At 45.1% G+C, this 20,289-nt stretch overlaps 1 non-coding gene across 1 annotated transcript; it reads left to right on the forward strand.

The window, feature by feature from the left end:
• Positions 1–19,100: 19,100 nt before the first annotated feature.
• Positions 19,101–19,175, forward strand: Trnas-cga. Its single transcript has one exon. It is a non-coding gene; the product is annotated as a tRNA-Ser (tRNA).
• The last annotated feature ends 1,114 nt before the right edge of the window (positions 19,176–20,289 follow it).

Below are 20,289 nucleotides of genomic sequence, written 5' to 3' on the forward strand. Positions count from 1 at the left end.
TTGCGTAATTCCTTCTGAATGCACACTGCGCTATTGTCACAGATATACGTCTCGCATATTCCAACACACAAAAGCTCGTTTGTCGCCGTTTTGTCATGGAACTGCACTCGTAACGCCAACAGGTGAACAAAGCAAGCTTGGTGAGTGAACGGTCCTATTCATCCATCAGTTGTATCTATTCACGTCGTACTTCGGAAAAAACAGAACTCTGAAACCGAATGAACTATTTATGGCAGCCATGTGTGTTGATACTGAAGCATTGTGTGAAGTACTGAACACGAAATTTGAAATAAATAAAAATATCGTGGTGATCTGAATACATGTTCCAAGCCTAATTATGCAGAAATTATTTCATAGATTTAGTGCCGCTTATATATATAAAATTTATCGTCTACTTTTAGAATTTTGTTTCAAATTTTAACGATGACACCACTGGTATAGTTCCACCACAATGAATGAAGAATGTTACAACAAAAATCCCGGAGATGATATAGATGCCAGATGTGCCACGGACAGTGTAGATGGCGCAACAGACGCGTATAAATTCTGTTTAGCTGCTCCTGACGCAAATCGTCGCCGGCCATTCTGCATGGCGATGACAGACGGCGCTTAACAGAGCTTTGGCTCTCCCGACGATGTATGGGGGGGGGGGGGGGGGGTCAGTAGGCACACCTATCTGGCTGATGGATCAAAAGCAGGCCACGTCACCGCGGGATCGGACCGGTGATATATACCAGGTGCGCTCGAAACTCTTCCTCGCAAGCGACAGTACAGTAAACCCATGAGCAGTCTATCCCAACTAAAAATATCACCTTCCTACAAGTATCAGTTGAAAAATGGAAGAGTTTTCAAGGGAGGAAAGATAGGGGTTATAATTTAAAAAGCAAGGAACATGACACGTGGAGTTTATTAATGATCGCTAATGGCGCCACTCTTGATCTTAACCTACTTACGAGGGTTGTTGTGTTGTTTTTGGGAGAGGAATGGAAATGGCTCTGAGCACTATGGGCCTTAACATCTGTGGTCATCAGTCCCCTAGAACTTAGAACTACTTAAACCTAACTAACCTAAGGACATCACACACATCCATGCCCGAGGCAGGATTCGAACCTGCGACCGTAGCAGTCGCGCGGTTCCGGACTGAGCGCCTAGAACCGCTAGACCACCGCGGCCGGCTTTTGGGAGAGGAGACCAGACGGCGAGGTCACCGGTCTGGTCGGATTAGGGAAGGACGGGGAATTAAGTAAGCCGTGCCCTTTCAAGGGAACCATCCCGACATTTGCCTGGAGCGATTTAGGGAATCACGGAAAACCTAAATCAGGATGGTCGGACGCAGTATTGAACCGCCGTCCTCACGAACGCGAGTCCAGCCTGCTAGCCGCTACGCCACCTCGCTCGGTGCCTACTTAAGAGGGACGTTCAGGTAATGTAACTTTTTTCTGAAAGCTGGTTGGTTTTGTTCAGCATTCCAATAAGCCATATTATTCCCCACTCAAGTTGCTAAGAAACTCTGTTTTTCAATACTATCTACGTTCAAATCGACGACGTACCCTGTGGTGTCACCGCCAGACACCACACTTGCTAGGTGGTAGCCTTTAAATCGGCCGCGGTCCGTTAGTATACGTCGGACCCGCGTGTCGCCACTGTCAGTGATTGCAGACCGAGCTCCGCCACACGGCAGGTCTAGTTTAGAGAGACTCCATAGCACTCGCCCCAGTTGTACCGTCGACTTTGCTAGCGACGGTTCATTTATTTTGTATTTTTTTGTGGTTTTAGAGCGCACAACTACAATGGTCCCTAGCGCCCAGCGACGGTTCACTGTCTACATACGCTCTCATTTGCAGAGACGACAGTTTAGCATAGCCTTCAGCTACGTCATTTGCTACGACCTAGTAAGGCACCATATTCAGTTACTATAATGACTATCATCAAGACTGTATTCTGAACAGATAATATTGTGAATCACGTACCGTCAAGAGCGACATTCATCATTACTGGATTAAAGTTATCAAACTAATTTCGTACGCTCTCTGAATTCTCATTCCTTGTCATGTTCCAGACCTCACGTCAGTATAGTTCTTCCCTCCTCACGGCAGACTGCGTGAGCTAAAACGCGTGCTTTTCGGCCTCCACTCGTAACACGGTGTTGGTTTTTCTGCTAACACAAAATACCCCACCTTACTCAGAAGTATGCCCGCATGGTACCACTCTACAGGTCAAAGTTGGAACCAAAGTCTTGCTACATCAACAGCCTCCCTATTATCCACGTATTGCTTCCCGCGGAGTGCACCCATCATTGTGACAAACAGGTCTAAGTCGCAAAGCGCAAAAGTTTCTGCCTCACTGAAATGAGTTTTCATTGTTTAAACTTTTATTTCATTGTAATTCTCGTCCTATATAAATGTTAAGTATTCTGCTCAGCTACAAAGGAGCGCAGCCCTTAGCGCTATTGATCTACAGCGCGATTTATTGGTAAATGCTGAATAATAAGCGATTAACATTGAGAAATACACTCCTGGAAATTGAAATAAGAACACCGTGAATTCATTGTCCCAGGAAGGGGAAACTTTATTGACACATTCCTGGGGTCAGATACATCACATGATCACACTGACAGAACCACAGGCACATAGACACAGGCAACAGAGCATGCACAATGTCGGCACTAGTACAGTGTATATCCACCTTTCGCAGCAATGCAGGCTGCTATTCTCCCATGGAGACGATCGTAGAGATGCTGGATGTAGTCCTGTGGAACGGCTTGCCATGCCATTTCCACCTGGTGCCTCAGTTGGACCAGCGTTCGTGCTGGACGTGCAGACCGCGTGAGACGACGCTTCATCCAGTCCCAAACATGCTCAACGGGGGACAGATCCGGAGATCTTGCTGGCCAGGGTAGTTGACTTACACCTTCTAGAGCACGTTGGGTGGCACGGGATACATGCGGACGTGCATTGCCCTGTTGGAACAGCAAGTTCGCTTGCCGGTCTAGGAATGGTAGAACGATGGGTTCGATGGCGGTTTGGATGTACCGTGCACTATTCAGTGTCCCCTCGACGATCACCAGTGGTGTACGGCTAGTGTAGGAGATCGCTCCCCACACCATGATGCCGGGTGTTGGCCCTGTGTGCCTCGGTCGTATGCAGTCCTGATTGTGGCGCTCACCTGCACGGCGCCAAACACGCATACGACCATCATTGGCACCAAGGCAGAAGCGACTCTCATCGCTGAAGACGACACGTCTCCATTCGTCCCTCCATTCACGCCTGTCGCGACGCCACTGGAGGAGGGCTGCACGATGTTGGGGCGTGAGCGGAAGATGGCCTAACGGTGTGCGGGACCGTAGCCCAGATTCATGGAGACGGTTGCGAATGGTCCTTGCCGATACCCCAAGAGCAACAGTGTCCCTAATTTGCTGGGAAGTGGCGGTGCGGTCCCCTACGGCACTGCGTAGGATCCTACGGTCTTGGCGTGCATCCGTGCGTCGCTGTGGTCCGGTCCCAGGTCGACGGGCACGTGCACCTTCCGCCGACCACTGGCGACAACATCGATGTACTGTGGAGACCTCACGCCCCACGTGTTGAGCAATTCGGCGGTACGTCCACCCGGCCTCCGGCATGCCCACTATACGCCCTCGCTCAAAGTCCGTCAACTGCACATACGGTTCACGTCCACGCTGTCGCGGCATGCTACCAGTGTTAAAGACTGCGATGGAGCTCCGTATGCCACGGCAAACTGGCTGACACTGACGGTGGCGGTGCACAAATGCTGCGCAGCTAGCGCCATTCGACGGCCAACACCGCGGTTCCTGGTGTGTCCGCTGTGCCGTGCGTGTGATCATTGCTTGTACAGCCCTCTCGCAGTGTCCGGAGCAAGTATGGTGGGTCTGACACACCGGTGTCAATGTGTTCTTTTTTCCATTTCCAGGAGTGTATTTTCAAATGTTAATGCATATAGTGAAGGTACAGAAACATTTAATATATAATATTTGTTAGTAGTAAAACAGGGCCTGAAGCATAATCGATAAGTGATTGTCTTATGTTATCCACCATTTTAGTGAAATATTAAAAAGGGCCGTTTTAAAATGATTTTCTATATGGACATAAATGTTTTTGGTCATAATTGCGATAGTAGTTGTGTATTGATGGCCCAAAACCCACTTTGAGGAAAAAAAATTCGACTTAGATTTGAATAATCTTTAAATATAGCGCAATACCTGATATAAATTCTTATCTGCCGATGTATGAAGCATGCTTATTTCGTAACAACTTAATGAAATATTTTGACAGGAATAATACAATAGTGTTGAGTGCGGGTAGTATTGTGTGACAAAGCTGTTCATTTCGCTTAAAGAAAAGTGCAGCCACCTCGAATAACAGTGGCGTTAAATTCGATAAACGATCTGCAACTTGGTGCCATTTACACTGCTTGACAGACAACATTGCTACACGTTCGCAGGTGGAGGTTTCTTTAACAAAATAACTATCATTAGCCGAGAAAAGCAGTGTTTAAATAAAACCTCATGTTACATTGACAATAAGTGACTAGTTTTATTGTAATCTTGCTGAAATTGTACAACACGCAATCAAACCACAATACTCGCACGCCACAATGTAAATGGTTGATAGACCAGTCAAGAAATTCAGCTCAACTCGTTTTGCTCGTGGAAGCATTTCATTTCGGGTTGATTTAAAGACCAGTGTGTTGGTTCATTTTGCATATTTATAGCCCTCGTTCTCCGGAAATATCTTCTGGACCAGAGCATCTAAATCAAATAAAGTGTTTGGTCAGCAGAAACGACCATAGAGTGTACTGTGTAAAGTAGAGAACCGTACACGTTGCATAAGAACATATACAGGCCTTGAAATTTTTACATTGACTAAGTTTTTATTGGATCACAATAAATATTGTCATAACAATAGATACGAAATTAATTTTTATGTGGACTTTCCTCCTTACCTGAGTTTTAGAACGGAATCATTTACTGTGGTACGCAGATGCTCAACAAGTTTTCATGTACCATAAAGGCAACAAACTGGATATCCCACCTAGTTAAAAGCAGAATTCAAAACATATTTTACAAGTAACTCTTGCTAGAAATAATATGAATATTCCTACTACGGTTTGTAAAGGGAAGTAGCGCAGTTTACTGTAAAACTGCCGTAAAACAGTTGATAACGTATCGTAAACAAGTATCAATATTTACAGATTCGCGCAATTACTTTCTTTGGACAATACCAGTACAAAAAGTAAAGTAAATGTATCTGACTTTTACTTTCGCAGTCAGTTTACTTTGCTCCACAACACCGTAATTTAAGTTGTACTTTTCTTACATATTTTTTCTGTTCTTGGACTGTAGATGTGAAAACTGCAACTTATCTTGAAACGAAAGAGAGGATATGTAAATTATTATATCGTTACTTACATTTTGTTGCTCTTACAATGTCTGATTAAATTACAAGTAGAAGTACGCTTTAGTATAAAAGCCTGAACCGATTCTGTAGCACACTAAGGAAAGTTCTAAATCTGCAATGGCTGTTCAATAATTCAGAACTCAGTTGCAGCCGGCCGGAGTGGCCGTGCAGTTCTAGGCGCTACAGTCTGGAACCGAGCGGCCGCTACAGTCGCAGGTTCGAATCCTGCCTCGTACATGGATGTGTGTAATGTCCTTGGGTTAGTTAGGTTTAAGTAGTTCTAAGTTCTAGGCGACTGATGACCTCAGAAGTTAAGTCACATAGTGCTCAGAGCCATCTGAACTATTTTGAACTCAGTTGCGAAGCAGCAGTACCCTATAAATACGATGAAACTGCACTGACGAGCCAAAACTTAATGACCACTTGCTAAATAACTTGTTGGTTCATCTTTGGGATGCAATACGTCACCGATTCTACGTATCATGGATTCAACAGTTTACTGGAAGGTATGTGTAAGTATGTTGCACCATATGCCCACCCACAAATAATGTAACTTCCTTAAACAGCTGGCCGGTGATTTATGCGTTGATGGCGCCTGATAACGACCGAAATGGAGACCACTGGATTCACATCAGTTGAATTTCGTGTCCCAGACATCAACGTGATTTCGCTGTAATAAAGTTCTCGTTTTGAAACGCGGACAACTATCGTGCTGGAAGACGACATCGCTGGCGGGGAAGACATCAAGCATGCAGGGATGCAGGTGGTTCACAGCTATCACAGAGTCTCCATTACTACCATGGGTTCCATGCGAGTGCAGCAGAATGTCTTCCATAACTGCTGCCGCCAGAATGCGTTCTTAGCGCAGTGCACATTTCGAAACGCCATTCGCTTGGATGACGTTGTTTGTGGAGACGAGCATCGACCTGGTGTAGCAAAACCATTATTCATCCGACGAGACAACAAGTTTCCATTGATCCACGGTCGAATCGTGACGATCCCGTGTCCACTGAAATCTTAACTGACGATGTCGTTGAGCCAACACGTGAACACTTAGGGGTCGTCTGCTGTGGAGACCCACGTTTAGCAATGTACAGTGGAAGGTGTGCTCCCAAACACTTGTGCGTCCACCAGCTTTGGTAGTTTTCCTAGCGTTCTAGAACTTTTCATACGTGCTCACTACGGTAGGATGTGAACATCCGACTAGCTACGCCGTTTTCGAGATAGTCGTTCGTAGGCTCTGAGTAACAATAATATCACCTTTGTCAAAGTCGCTTCTCACAGTAGATCTCTCCATTTCTGGCCAGTGTCATCCATCTTAGATCCACTTATGTACTTCCCTTTCCGTTTCATTTACCTGCAGTGCCACCAGGTGCCATCCAGTTTCGCAGTGGGCACTGGTGTTCAAATTTTTGTGAAATCCCATGGGAATTAACTGCTAAGGTCATCAGTCCCTAAGCTTACGCACTACTTAACCTAAATTATCCTAAGGACAAACACAGACACCCATGCCCGAAGGAGGACTCGAACCTCCGCCGGGACCAGTCGCACAGTCCATGACTGCAGCGCCTCAGACCGATGGGCAATGGTCATAATGTTTTGGCTTATCAGTGTAATAACGCTTGGTGATTACCATTACAGGACGTGCGGACAACTTCTCTATTATAGACATTTTTACTAACGGTAATTTCCTACGACGTAGCTGTAAACCTTTAAGTAACAAAAACTGTAGTAAATAACACGCTGTAGACTTTGCGCTACTCAGTTATGCACAGTATCTGATGAAAGTATCCGTGCACTGCTGTGTAATGCGCAACTCGCCATTAAATGTCACGAGAAGTGGACCCTCCAGTATAAACTAAAGACCCAAAGAAACTCGTACACCTATGTAATACCGTGTAGGGCCTCCGCGAGAACGCAGAAGTGCCGCAACACAACGTGACACGGAGTCCACTAAAGTGTGAAGTAGTGCTGGAGGGAACTGACGCCATGAATCATAAATCCGTAAAAGTATGAAGGGGTGGAGATCTCTTATGAAGAGCACGCTGCACGGCATCCCAGATATGTTCAATAATGTTCATTTCTGGGGAGTTAGATGGCCAGCGGAAGTGTTTACACTCAGAAGAGCGTTTCTGGAGCCACTCTGTAGCAATTTTCGACGTGTGCGGTGTCGCATTTTCCTGCTGGAACGGCCCAAGTCCGTCGGAATGCACAATGGACATGAATGGATGCACTTGAGCAGACACGACACCCAACGTGTGCGCAACCTGTCAGAGTCGTATCTAAACGTATCAGGGCTCCTATATCCAGTGCCACACGACCCACACCACTACATAGCCTCCAGCTACTTCAACAGCAACAGTCGATTTGTGCAACCTGGGAAGGGTCCAATTATCGCTGATGGATCTGCGACTTCGGTTACCTCCAATGTCTGTAGCCTCTACTGACCTACCGACCCGTATGTTACTGCTTGTCCACTAGCAACATTACCCTCCTTCTTCTACACTGAAGCTCCGAAGAAACTGGTATAGGCATGCGTATTCAGATACAGAGATACGTAAACAGGCAGAACCGTGCGCTGCGTTCAGAAACGACCACAAAAGACAAGTGTCTGCCGTAATTGCTAGATCGATTACTGTTGCTGGGATCACTGAAAAATGGGCGCGAAGAAACAACCACGCCTGATCCGAGACCAAGCAGACTCTATGTGCTGACCGACATGTACCGCCCAGCGTTGATTGTGTGGTTGCGTAAAAATCACATTTAATCAGCGCTTCCTGCAGTTCAGCTAGCACAGTGATTGAGTAGGGAATTAAAAGAATGATGCATAATGGTCGAGCAGCTCCTCATATGACACCCATTTCTGTAGTCAGTGATGCACAACACTTGAGGTGGCATAAGAGAGCGATGCCACTGGACAATGGATGACTGAAGAAGAGTGATTTAGACAGATGAATAAAGCTATACTCTGTGCTGGACTGACGGAAAGGTTTCCGTTTTCCCAAATTTCTGGATCAAGTTAACTACCATCATGTATACTGCCATCATCTATAGTGCCAACAGTGAAATACAGAAGAGGCGGTGTTACAAGGCGGGCGTGTTTTAGTCATTAGAGTGTGTTCACTCTACTGTACTTAAGTAAACGCTAAATGAGGAAGAATGTGACCATTGTGTACAGTAGAGGAACAGTCCGAAGATGATGATTGTACCAACATGACAGTGCACCCTCTCATAAAGCAGTATTTCTGCTCCAGTGTTCCAGATTTTGGAAATACGCTACATTTGTAAGGTTCTTTTATTTACAACATGACCTTTTCTGGCTCTTATGCGCCCATCTTCAGGTGTTATTTGCACACAATCAAGCTTGTCTTGCCTCCGGCAGGATTGTTTGTCTAAAAAACTAAACTAAACGCCGTCCGAACTATACTTGGAAGGCCCAACGGTACCGACCGGCCGCCGTGTCATCCTCAGCCCACAGGAGTCAGCACACCGCTTTCCCGGCCGCATCTCAGTTTATGAGACCGCAGCCGCTACTTCTCAATCACGTAGCTCCTCAGTTTGCCTCACAAGGACTGAGTGCAGCCCGCTTGCCAAAAGCGCTCGGCAGTCCGGATGGTCACCCATCCAAATGCTAGCCCAGACCGACAAGGCTTAACTTCTGTGATCTGACGGGAACCGGTGTTACCACTGCGGCGAGGCCGTTGGCATTGTTTGTCTGAAGCAGTGGTTTATGGAAAAAGCATTCCTGAAATGGACTGGCCTGCCCAGAGTCCCAATCTGAATCCAATGGATCCCATTTGGGATGAGTTAGAACGTTGACCTCATTCCAGACCCCAGGATCCGACATCACTACTTTCTCTGGTCTCGGCTCGCGAGGAAGAATCAGCTGCGATTGCTCCATTCAGTCGCCTCACTGAAATTGTCTCAAGCAGAGTCTAAGCCGTCATGAAGGGTCGACATACTCAACATAAATGACTACTAATAGGTGTCCTGATACTTTCGAACACGTGGTGTACTATACCTAAAGCGAGCACCAATCGCCAGCTATTAGAATGTAGGGCGATTCCTTTCGGCAGAAACCGCCGGTAAATATTTATTTCAGCCAGGCAATAGCGAGCATGGGGACGTTAAACGAACTGCTTGAATCGATATGTGGGCTTGCCGCCCTTCCAGAAACGCCTGCAGATTGGTGAGCGTTCTATCGAAACGACTTTGGCGTTAAGCGGACCTGAATACAATCCACGATAGAAACACACACACACACACACACACACACACACACACACACAAACAAACAAACAAACAAACAAACACACACACACACACACACATTTGCATCCATACACACAAAATCATTCCAGAAAAACTGGATGATTTAATCAACGGAAAGAGCTTCTGCCTGGAATCTCATTGACCGGAGTAGAAATGCCTTATTTGATGAGTCCTGTTTCTACATATGCCACAATGACTGGTAAAGATGTTACTAGAGACGCCCCAGAGAGTGGTTGGGTACGAAACTGTCGTCCCCTTGACGATTGACAGCCAGCAGTCATGATCTGGGGGGACTTCATTTCACTTCATAGCAGCACCCAGCACAGCTGTACGTCGACGATATTTTACCATCCGTTCCGTTGCCCTTCATTGCAAGCCATCCTTGGGATACATTTCAGCAAGATAACGCCGTCCGCACACGGCAAGCGTTACTACTTCTTGTCTTGAAGCTTGCCAGACCATACATTGGCCAGCGAGCTGGCCATATCTTCTCCCAATCGAGAACATTTGAAACATTAACGGCAGGACCCTCCAAGCATCTCGAAATTTTGACGATCTAACGCCCCGAATAGAATCTGGCACGATGTGCCTCAGGAGAACGTCCAACATATCTGTCAACCAATGGAAATCCGAATAATTGCTTGCATAAGGACCAGAGATGAACCACAGCGATATTGACTTGCTCAGCTTGTGAAGCTGTTTCAGTTGAATGAGTCATAAGGATTTTATGAAACTGAAATACTGTGTTTGGCTGTTCTTTTAGCCTTAGAACGTATTAAAAAATCTCTGCAACTCAGTCGGATCATGATGTTCTCCGTTTAATTATTGTCAAGAATGAAGTTTTATTTCAGAAGATGATAGAAACAGCACTGAAGCATAGCAGTGTATCAAGTATAGTTCTTGTATACATTATGACTTTCCGGCAGGCTAGACCGTACTGTACATGGAATAGTTTGCAATAGATAAAACAGAAAAAAGTATGGACAACAGTAAATACAATGTTTTATATATTACTTTACCTTATATTTGTATGTTATTGCTGAGATTTTGTATCGAAACGTCCGGTATGGAATAGTAATGCAGACTGGTATCAAATATAGTGCGAAAATACAAATTAATGGTAGAGATGTTTAGATTTCTACAAAACCGTCGACAGAACTGGATACTGCTGTATAAACCTAAACCCTCGTTTTTTCTGTTGCTGTCTTACATTTTAACTGAGAACCAAAACACTTGTTTAGCCAATTGTTCTGGAACTGAGATGTCATTCGTGAGAAATATTTGATAGTTTAATAACCATAGTTACAATATACACATGTGTTAATGTAACAGCATAGCCCGTAAGTGCAAGCAACTGATATTATGGGAATTTTGGCTCCAGCATCGACACCTGAGAACCACATGGATGAGATGTCGTTCTGTCAGTCAACCAGCTGCCTTAATAACCATACCCAAACAGAAAAACTCATTAATGTAACAATACTTGTATAGGAGGATCAGAGATTATTGCAACTTGTATAACTGAAAAAGTAAATTTGAGTCCAGTATCGATAACTGTGGACCATCCATACGTTGAGATGTTTGCCGTGCCAGAGAACCAGCTGCATTAATAACCATAATCAAACAGAAGACACTAGTTAAAATAGCAGCACTTAAATTTCAAACAACAAGGAATGCAATATATTACATAGCTGGAAAGTAACTTTGGTCCCAGTAGCGATCCCTGTGGGGTACACAGATGTTAAGGTGTTCGTACTGTCAGACGACCAGCTACTTTAATGGCCACAGCTAAATGGCACAAACCGATTAAGGCAACAACACTTCATTGCTGAGATAAGAGAATACAATGAACAGATGAAAAATAATTTTGGTAACGATGTCGATCCCTGTAGGCCTCCAAGATGTCGAGATGTTCTCGTTGCCGGACTACCAGCTTGGAAGAACACTAGGGTAGTAGCAGGGTGGAGAGATAGGGTGGGGTATAGTGGCTGTTGTTGTGAAAGCAATCTGTGACGGTCTGGGATCCGACTCGCTCCTTGTTGCTGTAACTTGGCTCCGCTTCTGCCTTTAATGCGGCCCAAATCCGTTTACAATGCCACGCCGGCACAATGGCGGACCCCATCTCTCCTCTCTGCCGGGCGTGCTTTGAGCTCGGAATTTGTGCTCCCAGATTTCCCTCTGCGCCCGTCGTAAAAGGCCGACTGGGGCGTCTCCTTCGCTTTCCTTTATACGTGAAAACCTGACCCCACGTCAGGAATGAGCTTCCGTCTAGTGCTAAGTTGAAGCTCTCCTAGGAGCTCCTCACTGGCTTCTTGTTGCTCTGTCTGTGACGGTTTCCACAAAGAACATGAGTTTCGACCACTAATAGTGGCTCATTTTAACAGAGTCGATAACTAAGTACAAGATGCTGAAACTCGGCCTCGTTATCATACAAACTAGCATGAAATACGTGGAAAAAATCGATACTGAAACTAATACAGAACAGGTTCACAAAGGATATTTGAAAATTAATTTTGGTCCCAGTACCGATCCCTGTGGAGCACCAATACATTTAGATGTTTGCATTCTCAGTTGCATTGAACACCGCAGCTATACTGTACTAACTGCTTAATGTAACATCACTCGAATGCAGGATCAGAGAACATAACACATTGGTTCTTTATTTAAGCGAAGTGACGTCCTGGCACCGTTCCTAATAAGGTAAGCCAATAAAAATGTATAGGTATGCAATATTGCCTCTGTTGCCTGAATTGAATCGTGATTTCCGTTCAGAAATGTCTCAGTTTTAGGCGTGAAGTGACCTAGTGAACCAGAAGTGATATGTGGGGCTCCATAAGGAAGTGTTGTAGGTGCACTGCTCTTTCTAATGTGTGTAGACGATATTAGTTCATGTTTGTCAGTTCACGGTTTATTGTTGCCCATATTGCCTTATGAAATAATTTTTAAAAATTATTACGCATATTGCATTGTAACTACTGAATTTACAAACTTGGATACTCGTGTATCCTAGCATTAATGCCCTCTACTGGAGTCGTATAAATACAGGACACACCCAGACCATTACCAGCACTGTCTATGTGTCTACATACATAGATACTGACGTTGACACATTACAAAATTTTTATCGTTGTAGTGCTGTTTGGGTGCTTTTTAATCACGTTATTATTTGTTTTTACTTCTCTTACGTATCACTACGCCTGTTGTAGATTTTACTTTGATAACTGAACTTAGGTAGCCACACCACTGTTATTTTATTTGTAACAGACATGAAGATCGCAGTGGCCGAAACCACTAATTGTGAATTGTGACCAAAATGGACCTTTACAAACAACGATATGCAATCAATTCGAGCCACTTCTACAACGCCCGTAAGTTATCAGACGATCAACATGGACTGTAAAATGTTTTACGGAAGATACGTGCGCGGTGTGAAAAGAGTCAGCCTGACCCTAAAGGGTCAAATGTGATATCGTCCACATGACTATTAAAAAAGTTTCTTCAATTTGAATTTCACCATGAACAGCACAACTGTAATTGTTATCTAGTCAACTCCAACGAACAACATGAATTGGAACCACGCCACAGATGATGATGTGAGGAAGACGAACCAAATATTGCGGTTTACTGGCGAAATAATATACTGAAGAGAATGCATAAGCTAAGCTTGTTCCCTTTCTTCGCCATTGTTGGTGCGTTGTATTCGAATAGGAAGGACCGACAAAATTGAAAAAAATTTAAAGAAGAGCATCATCTTTTGTGTTGTTTCGAAACTGACAGTCACGGATGTGATAGTAGCTTTGGTTTGTAATAGTTACAACAATGATGTTCTCCCTTTCGAATAGAGCTTTTCCGAAATTGTAGTTTTAACTTTCTCCTCGGGATTCCAAAATACTTCGTTGACTACATTGAGTGGGGGATATGACCATCGTAATAAAATAAGGGAAATGATGTGATGATGATGATGATGATGATGTTTGGATTGCAGGGCGCTCAACTGTGCGGTTATCAGCGCCAGCACAAATTCCCGACCTTGACTCGGCCCAGTTTCACTACTTTCATGAATGATGATGAAATGATTAGGACAACACATACACCCAGTCATCTCGATGCAGGAAAAAATCCGTGACCCCGCCGGGAATCGAACCCGCAAGGGAAATGAGAGCTTGTACCAAACTATTTTAGGCGTAAATCTTTTGTCACGTGTTATTCGAGGGTATAAATTTCAACAGATAGTCTGAAGGTAGCTGTATGAATCCCTCTCCAGGCTGCCCTTGTGGCCGAGCGGTTCTAGGCACTTCAGTCCGGAAGCGCGCTGCTGCTACGGTCGCAGGTTCGAATCCTGCCTCGGGCATGGATGTATGTGACGTCTTTAGGTTAGTTAGGTTTAAGTAGTTCTATGTCTAGGGGACTCATGACCTCAGATGTTAAGTCCCACATTGCTTAGAGCCATTTGGATCATTTGAACCAATCGCCCTACAATGTGTGTGTGTGTGTGTGTGTGTGTGTGTGTGTGTGTGTGGGTGTGTGGTTTATGGCTGCTCAACAGTGAAGTTATAAGCTTCCTTAAGAAAACAGGTAGAAACGGATGTGGTTAAAATGTCTAAAATGTGAAAAAAGGAAGAGTAAGTCTTACGTAATTACGATCACTCTGTCCCAAACACGCTCATGGTCACCTGTCTCGACCTTCAAGGTAGCGTAAATGCCGTCTCATGTTTTAAAACTGTTAATTAAAACACCAGTAATGTAAGGCGATATATAAAATAATTACACAGCCATGTATGCCTTACTGCTCATTTACAAGAAACATGAATGAGTCCTGAGAACACATAAAGTTAAAAATAGTGCCACATTCGTACCACTGTCAGTTAAAACAAAGGTCAAATAAGTCTGTAAATTAGCTACTGTTCTTTTGTATGCATATAAAACACCTTCTAGTAAACTATGGCCCACTATGGTCCCTTCGCCACAACCACAAGACACTTCAGTGTCCTCTCGCCGGAGCAAGAAGCCATGCAACGTAGTGTCCTATGCGAAGACAATTGAGAAAGATCTCAACCCGCCATGACCGAGCTGTTGACTTTGCAAGGCGTAGCTTCATATCCGTCACTTCCAGCCACTCTTCTTCCCATCACGCGTTAGTCTCCTGCATAACAGTGAAGCGATAGCATGCAAGAAGATGGCACACCAAACTATATCGTCATCACGACGACACGCATCCTTGGCAACTATATCTGCCACTTCGTTTCCCCATACATCCACCCGGCTGATAACCAGCCGAAAAAAATCCCAAACCTCTATGCGGGGAGAAGGGTGTTCTAGATGTTCTGGACAACCTTATATCCTGGGTGTAAGTGTTCCGGAGAGTTAAGGGCATTGACGGATTCCAAATACACTGCTGGCCGCCGTAAATGCAACACCAAGAAAGACAAGAGGTAGCACAACAAAATTTATTTTGTGGATAACATGTTGACCAAGTATCAAATGATTACGTTTACAGACGTCTGTGACATGTGGTTCCTGCCAGAATCAGTAGCCAGAGTAGCCGCCATTGTTGGAGATCACCGCTGCCACACGTCTCAGCATTGAGTCAAAGAGACGTTGGATGTGTTCCTGGGGTACAGCAGCCCAAGCAGCTTCCACACGTTGCCAAAGATCATCTGGTGTGGCAGCTGGGGATGTAATCTGGGTCACTCGTTGAGCAACCATGGACCACATGTTTTCTATCGGCGAAAGATCCAGAGAGCGAGCCGGCCAGGGAAGCACTTCAATCTGGTTACTGACGAAGAACCTTTGGACAATGCGTGCCACGTGTGGTCGCGCATTATCCTGTTGAAATATGGCTGTGGCCGAGCCCTGAAGGTAAGGAAGGAACTGGCTCCAGCACCTCGGATATGTAACGCCGGCTATTTAAAGTACCGGCAATGTGTACTAGAGGCGTGCGAGAGTAATATCCAATACCGCCCCATACCATAATACCCGGTGCAAGACCAGTGTGGCGGTGCATAACGCAGCTATCCAGCATCCTCTCTCCACGGTGTCTCCATACTCGAATCCGACCCTCGTGGTGCTGCAGACAGAAGCGTGCCTCGTCAGTAAAGGCAACGTCATTCCATTCTGCCGTCCACATCCGTCTGTCATCACACCATTGGCGACGGAGACGTCTGTGGTTCTGCGTCAACGGTAGACGAAGCAATGGACGTCTTGCGGACAGACCACTCTGCTGTAAACGGCGCCGAATGGTACGCGCAGACACTGGATGATGCGTTACAGACGCAATGTGCTGTGCTATGGTTCGGGATGTCACTGAGCGATCCGTCACTGCCATGCGCACAATTTGCCTATCAGCACGTGCAGTGGTGCACCGAGGTGAATGCGATCGACCACGTCGGTCCGTCGTACCCTCCTGCATCCTACGGTCACATGTCCGCATTACAGTTGTTTGGTTGCGCCCAACACGACTAGCGATTTCTCTGTATGATAATCCACAATCTCGGTAAGCCACTATCCTTCCTCTGTCGAACTCGGATACTTGATCAAACGATGTTCGCTGTTGTCTACGAGGCATAACTGATCGTCTTGTGAAACAACCACAAGGTAAACACACGTGCCGAACGTACACTCGTCGAAATCGCCAAGCCTTAAACGGCGCTATGAGGTGGCGCCACAGGCGCGCGTGATGTGCGTCTGCGCTGAAATTCTAATCAGTTGCATATCTCATCGCTGCAAACCCATGGTGTAAATTTCACTTGATTCGGATGCTTCCTTCAGGGTGTTGCATTTACGGTGGCCAGCAGTGTAGTTAAGGATCTTAGCAGTCGCAACATATTTTATCTGCTTCACTGTCGCCAAACATGTAAATGCTAATTGGAGAGCAATCACATAAATATACATGTAGATGATTTTATGGAGCGGTTTGATTATTCCTCAACAAGGAGATTAATTGAGTAACTATCTGCGTGTTATAAATATTGTTTTTTTGTCTAAGATAATTGTGGCACTGACTCCAAGTGGCAGGTGATTCCGGTGTAGAAGAATTGTAAAAGAACGGACCGGCAAATTAACGGACCAATATACTTAACTACGCTTTGTTGCAGAGTCCTTGAACATACTCTCAGTCTGCATATAACGAAGTTTCTTCAGACTGAGAAGCTTATGACCACGAATTAGCGTGGTTTTAGAAAGCATCGCTCGTGTGAAACTCTTGACCTTTTCTCATGCGATACATTTGGAACTGTGGATGACGGGTAACAGGCAGATTCTATATTTCTAGATTACCGGAAAGCGTTTGACACGGCGCCCCACCGCAGTCTGTTAAGGAAGGTACGAGCACATGGAATAAGTTCACAGATATGTGACTGGATCGAAGACCTCTTACGTAATAGACCCAGTATGTTGTCCTCGACGGCGAGTGTTTATCAGAGACATGGGTAACGTCAGAAGTGCCCCAGGGTAATGTGATAGGACCGCTGTTCTCCTATGTATACATAAATGATTTGGCGCACAGGGTGGGAAGCAATCTGCAGTTGTTTTCTGATCATACTGCGGTGGACGGTAAGGTGTCGAAGTTGAGTGACTGTACGAAGATACAGGAAAACTTAGACAAAAATTCTAGTTCGTGTCATGAATGGCAGCTAGCTCTAAATATGCAAAAATCCAAGTTAATGTTGATGAGTAGGGAAAAGAACGTGTAATGTTCGGGTACAGTATTACTGGTGTCTTACCTGACACAATCAAGTGGCTTAAGTATCGAGGCGTAACGTTTCAAAGCGACATTAATCAGATCGAGCATGTGAGAAATGTGATGGGAAAGGCCACATACAGGACGCTGGCGTGACCTATTCTCGAGTACTACTCGAGTGTTTGGCATCAGTAACATGTTGGATTGAAGGAAGACAACGAAGCAATTCACAGGCGGACTAGATTTGTTACCGGTAGGTTAGAACAACACGTAAGTGTTACGGAGATACAGGCGACATTCTTTTCGACGAACACTATTGTGAAACTTTAGAGAACCGTCATTTGAAGCTGACTGCCGAACGATTCTACCAACGCCAACATACGTGGTGCATAAGGACCACGGAGATAAGATAAGAGGAAGTAGAGCTCTTACAGAGACGTGCACAGTAGTTTTCCTTCGCTCTATTTACGAGGGGAACTAGGAAGGAAATCACTAGTACTGGTACAGGGTACACCACGCTAAGTACCGTACCATGGCTCGCGTAGTATCTATGTAGAGGTAGATGTAGATTTAGATGAAAACGTGATCGTTAATTTTAAATGGTTACGACCAATGGTGCGCATATAATATGCATAAATGAATGGTGTAAATTTGTACTTTTCATTCCCTGCACTGCTCTTCTAAGAGGTAATTTTCTCATCACTGAATTCAGGTGAAGTACAGACAGCTTTCAGAGAGTTTGGTCTTCAGCTCTCGCATGACTACAAAAGTAACTCCTACTGAAAATCTTGGTACGTTCTCAACTGTGCTTCATACTCAGGAGAAAGTGTGTCTTTCCCTAAATTCTGTGACTTATTTTTTTATTCCTACTCGTTTTTATTTGGACGTCAGCTTCAGTACACTTCCGACAAAAACACAAAAAAAAACTTGGCACAAATAAAACCAAAAAACAATTATTTTTTACATAGAAATGAATACATTTCTTTAAAGAAAATAAACATTTCTTCACTACTAGCAAGAAGAAAAAGAAAGGCTTTGTAATTTCTAGGCACAAAAGTAGTAATTAAATTTTTGTTCAATACAGCGGAACTGTAGTGGTCTATTGGGTAAAGCACTGGACCGCAGCTCAGGAGGTCCTAGTTTCAGTCTCAGGTACGGGTGGGGAGTTTTGGCCATTCAAGTCTTTTCAGAACGCCTTCAGGTTCACTCCGCCTGCTGTCGGATTAATATGGGGATTTATCTTTCCTAGGGTGATGGACCCGCCCCCCTCCCCAACCTAGAGCCACGGCGCTGGAGTGCTCCTATACAGCAGCATTCAGAACTACAGCTGGGTCACGTGGTTCCACCACAGACTTCATCTTTGCTTCACAAAACAATATTTACAGACCAACAAAACAATATTTACAGACAAGCTGTGAGGACGGGGCGTGAGTGGTGCTTGGGTAGCTCAATTGGAAGAGCACCTGCCCGCGAAAGGCAAAGGTCCCGAGTTCGAATCTCGGTCCGGCACACAGTTTTAATCTACCAGGAAGTTTCATATCAGCACACACTCCGCTGCAGAGTGAAAATTTCATTCTGGAAACATCCCCTAGGCTGTGGATAAGCCATGTCTCCGCAATAGCCTTTCATTCAGGAGTGCTAGTTCTGCAAAGTTCGCAGGAGAGCTTCTATAAAGTTAGGAAGGTAGGAGACGAGATACTAGTAGAAGTAAAGCTGTGAGGACCGGGCATGAGTCGTGCTTGGGTAGCTCAGTTGGTAGAGCACTTGCCCGCGAAAGGCAAAGGTCCCGAGTTCGAATCTCGGTCCGGCACACAGTTTTAATCTACCAGGAAGTTTCATATCAGCACACACTCCGCTGCATAGTGAAAATCTCAGTCTGGATTTAGAGACCCGTATGTACAGCCATTACTTTTTCGATAGAAACAACATTTGAGTTAAGTACTAGTAATGGTGATTACACATTCTCTACAGGCCTGCTGTCAGATTTATGACGTTTTCGGAGAATGAAAATCAACTCTATAAAAATCAACACGGAAAGCTTGCGAAACTGCTCTCGCTCAGTTCCTCCATATAAGGTAGCCCTTGTTTGCAGATAAGAGTTCATTTTACTTTAATGCCTTGCTGTTTCACCTGCGTGAAGTGAGTGTGTCAGTGCTGCTGTACGTACTAAGGACCGATCGGTAGGTTGCCACGATGGCTAGCAGAGGCGGTTGGCCGTCTGGCACTTTCAGAACCAGTGGGGTGAGGTGCAGATGCAGAAATTGTTCGTATCGTCATCAAAGAAATACGTAATGAAAGAACATTTATTCTGGTGCGAATCAAGTAATTGTTATTAATAAATATTAGCTAAGCCCCCGAGGACTAAGCCTTGATGTGGAGCCGCGCGGGGTAGCCGCGCGGTCTCACGCGTCTTGTCACGGTCCGGGCAGCTCCCCGCCGGAGGTTCGAGTCCTCCCTCGGGCATAGGTGTGTGTGTGTGTGTGTGTGTGTGTGTGTGTGTGTGTGTGTGTGTGTGTGTGTGTGTGTGTGTGTGTGTGTGCGTTGTCTTTAACGTAAGTTAGTTAAAGTTACATTAAGTAGTGTGTACGCTTAGGGACCGATGACTTCATCGGTTTGGTCCCATAAGACCTTCCCACAATTTGCTTGGCAGTCTATTTCTGATAGCTGGTCGCTTGGTAGGAGGAGAGACGAAGCCAATTAGCAACGTCGGAGTTGAGATGAAGAAGATCAACGGCTTCTGAGACGAAATGAAGTTATAAACCTCAACGGAAAATAAGGTGGACGAGTCATTTTCTCCCGATTGTGATACCTCAACGGTAGTAAAAGCGGAGGGTGGACCCCAGTACAGAGGACCTAGCGAAAGAGGCAATCCGCTAATCAAAATAAAAATCCACGTTGCATCAGCGTATCTTTACACGTTGATGG

Source organism: Schistocerca piceifrons, chromosome 9 (genome assembly GCF_021461385.2).
Source record: "Schistocerca piceifrons isolate TAMUIC-IGC-003096 chromosome 9, iqSchPice1.1, whole genome shotgun sequence".
Classification (NCBI taxonomy): domain Eukaryota; kingdom Metazoa; phylum Arthropoda; class Insecta; order Orthoptera; family Acrididae; genus Schistocerca; species Schistocerca piceifrons.